This window comes from Lipotes vexillifer, unplaced genomic scaffold, assembly GCF_000442215.2.
Source record: "Lipotes vexillifer unplaced genomic scaffold, Lipotes_vexillifer_v1.1 scaffold304, whole genome shotgun sequence".
In the NCBI taxonomy this organism is placed as follows: domain Eukaryota; kingdom Metazoa; phylum Chordata; class Mammalia; order Artiodactyla; family Lipotidae; genus Lipotes; species Lipotes vexillifer.
This window is the reverse complement of record NW_006788513.1, coordinates 501,202-505,048: the sequence shown is the minus strand read 5'-3', so window position 1 is coordinate 505,048 and position 3,847 is coordinate 501,202.

Below are 3,847 nucleotides of genomic sequence, written 5' to 3'. Positions count from 1 at the left end.
GCAAAACGCAAGAAAAAAAAAAAAAAAAAAAAAGTCTAGGTAATGGTCAATTCCTGGTAACTACTTGGACTGTTCTCTAAAAATAAAAATTAGAAAACAAAGCACAGTCTCTAAATGTTTGCTTTGTTTTCTCATCTTAGCCTGGCTTCCCAGTTATTTGAGAATAGCCCTTTATTGAACAAGCATGTCTTGAGGTGTGCTGTATGCAAGAAGCTGGGAATAAAAAGACTTGCCTACTACTGCCAGTGGCTAGCATTTCTTGTGCATATAGTATGCTATTATATATGCTGAGCATTGTGGAAGCCCATTAGTCAGAGACCACCAGGGGCACTCCCAAACTCAAACAAGATTAAGTTTAATTAGCTTGCTGCAGCAAAAGAGAGCATACACCTGAGGATGTCTCTATACAAACGAGTTATAAGATTTAGACTTATGATGGGTGGCATCAGGAAAACAGGGACTTGTTTTGGAATGGATGCTATCAAGGACAATTCAGCATTTGGGCGTCTCAATAATTTTGTTCTGGAGGTATGAAGGAAAAAGTGAGACTAGGGATGATGATGGTGAGGGAGCAGAATCACTCAGATGAAGGAACTGTTAGTCATTTTGTAGCTAGGGTGTGACCTTGGGTGTGTTCTGTTAGAAGTAGTGTGTTGACATTCCATTATAAATTAAACACCGCAGTCTGATTCCTAACAGGATTCATGTTCACTCTTTCAGTGTATTTCCTGACTTGATCTTTATGATAACCCCATGTGATAATACTATAATTATCTCCATTTTACAATTGAGAAAATAAACACAGAGAGATTACACAAGTTCACTCAACTAGTAAGGGCCAAGATTTAAATCTCAGCAGTGTGCCCACAGAGCCTGTGCTCTCAGCCATTCTGTTTCTTTGATTCTGTAAGACAAATGTGTTATTACTCTTCTGTTGGAATTCCTCAGCCTCTCTGGGACTTCCATTTCTCACTGGAACAAAGATAGGCCCCATTATCTCCCTTTAGTGCTACCATTCTGTAATCCTTGCTCCTCTAATTCAGACCAAAGCTGCTGTAAAAATTGTTCACTTCTAAATTTCTAAAGCCATGGTCAACAAAAGAGAACCATCTTAGAAGGAATAGGTTTCAAACCAAGGATTTATTGGAAAGTATCTTTTTCATGTGTTCCCGCCTTTAGGCCCTTCAATTCATTCTTACCCTGGTTGTGATATGTCCTATTTGGTTGGCTGCTTGCAGAATGATACATTTTTCATTGCTGATTAGTTTATATTTTACATTCCTTTATGCTATCTCTTAGCTCATAACATGCCTTATATTTGAAATTAAAAATTGATTTGAGTTTAGACTTCTAATTAAATTATCCTTGGCTTTCTTCTATGTTTCTAAAGTTGTGAGAATTTAGCATATTTTAAAATTGGTAGAGATTTTATGAAAGTTCGTTGAGCATTAGATGGGGAATAGATAAAATGAACTTTAGGAAATTTTGAACTTTGAGATCCCATTGCTAATTAGAATAGAAAACTTAAATGGCCATATTGCAGAATCAGTAAGAAGACGAATCCTGCCTCAATGTCCTCCAGTAAGACTAAATTACAATGTTCAATTTCAGTATAAAGCTTTTAAAAACATAGTTTTTTATTTGTAAATCCTAATTCTCCGACAGATTTTAGGGTTCCAAGAGCTGATCAGCATGGAAGCACATTTGTCTCGAAGCATAAAAAGGAAGAAGAAAAAGAGGAGGAGGAGGAGGGGGACGAAGAAGCAGCAGCAGCAGCAGTGTGACCATGTGGTGATGTGGGTTACAGTTTCCCAGCAGTCCGTCCTTATACTCAGAATGGTTCTGAAACTTAATATAATTAAACCCATATACATTTCTTTACAGTTCTCTGATGGCTGAACAAAAATGTTGGTGGCAGACAGTGGAGCATCACATACCCAAGGACCAGATGCTTTCAGTCAAGGGCGGCTCCTTCCCCCTGGTCTTCTCCAGATGCTGTGTAGTTCTGATGGCTGAAGTGTAGCTCTAGCCCAGTGAATACTCTTGTTATCTGGAGCCATGGTCGTGGTCCTGTCTGAGCCCAGAAGATACAGAGTCTTGAGAAATTCTAGAGAATGAGTTCATTTGGGATTTTGATTATAGTTGGAAAGGGTCCCAGAAGAACGAGACATAACCAACACTTAAATTGTGCTAAGTGGCAAGCACTGTTCTAAGTGCTTTCCAACTCACTCCTCACCTATGAAGTATGTACTACTATTCTCATCCTCATTTACAGATATGGAAATTGAGGCACAGGGAAGATAAGCAGCTCATCCAAGGTCACAAACCATAAGTTTATCAAGTAAGTCATGGAGCCAGGAGTTGAACCCAGGCAGGCTGACTCCAGAGTCCAGTGCTTTACTGCTCTGTTGCACTGCCTCTCACCCAAGAGAAGAAAAATGTGCATCTGAAGGGTAACAGTTGAATTATTCATTGAGGGGAGAGTAAGAGTCCCCAGGAGCAGAATAGAGAAAGGACAGCCTAGGAAGAAAATGTAGTTCCAGTTACTATTGCTGGGTAATAAATCACCGCAAACTTTTTGGCGTAGAACAACCACTATTTAATTTTTTGTATGCCTCCTGTTGGTTGAGAATTCAGAAAGGGCACTGTGGGGACAGCTTGTTTCTGTTTCATGTTCCACTGAGATGACTCAAAGACCAGGGGTGATGTCAGCTGTGGGGCTGAAATCATTTGAAGGCACCTTCACTTCATGTCTGGTGTTCGATGCTGCCTGTCAGTCAGGACCTCAACTAGGCTGTTCTCTGGAACACCTATATGTGGTCCCTCCATGTGGCTGCTTGGGGTTCCTCACAACAGGAGGGTTGGATCCCAAGAGCAAGCATCCCAAGAGAACCAGATATAAGCTGTGTTACCTTTTATGACCTAACCTCAGAAATCACGTCATTACTTTGCTTCAGACACAGCCGGCCCAGGTTCAAGGAATAGAGACCCATGCTTCAATATGAGCATTGAGTCACATTGTCACATGGGATGGGAGACAGGGTTACCACCATCTTTTGAAAGTATAGTCTTCCACAAACACCATGAGTGTGTCCATGTGAAAGGATAGAATTGCATCTAGGCGGTTGCAGGGATTGATCATTTGCTGATTGACCAATACTGTGACAGGTCTCCCTTGTGAAAATGTTTCAGATTATGTCTGGTTGGAAAGAAAATAAGATTTATTCCAGATTTTATTCTGCTTCCTAGTGCAACTTTTTGGTAAATATCTAGTATTTCCTCTATTCGGAGAGACAAAGGCCAGGCTAGAAGGACTGTGGGTGTCCAGGAAGACTTGAATATGACCCAGCATGAACAGCACGTTCTGGGACAGAAGAGGAGATTGACCATCAAACAGGTTGAGCCACTGACCCTAAATGCCCTTCAAGTGGTGCCTGTGCCCCCTAGTTGCAAAGACTGGGCAGCTGAGGTGGGTCCAGGAGGGGTGGCCGGCTGCAGGGGCAGCGAGGGCACTGCCAAGCTGCTCAGGGGTCAGGTAGTGACAGCGGTTCCTCCCTCTGTGGTATTTAAACTCCAACCAGGCCTAGTAGGATTGTCATGGCAACTCGCCTGTCTGCACCGCTGAGCTGAGACAGGATTCCCTTAGTAACCGAGGAACCCAGAAGATGATGCTTAAAATAATCTTTTATGCCCAGGCAGAAATGCCTTTGCAGTTTTAACCATGAAACATCATGGGGCATGACTTTCACTTCCACTTTATTTCAAAATGGAACAAAATGGCTTTTAAAAGCAGGAATTTCCACCATGGGCCAAATGCTGTCTTTGCTCCGCAAAGTATGCATCCTGC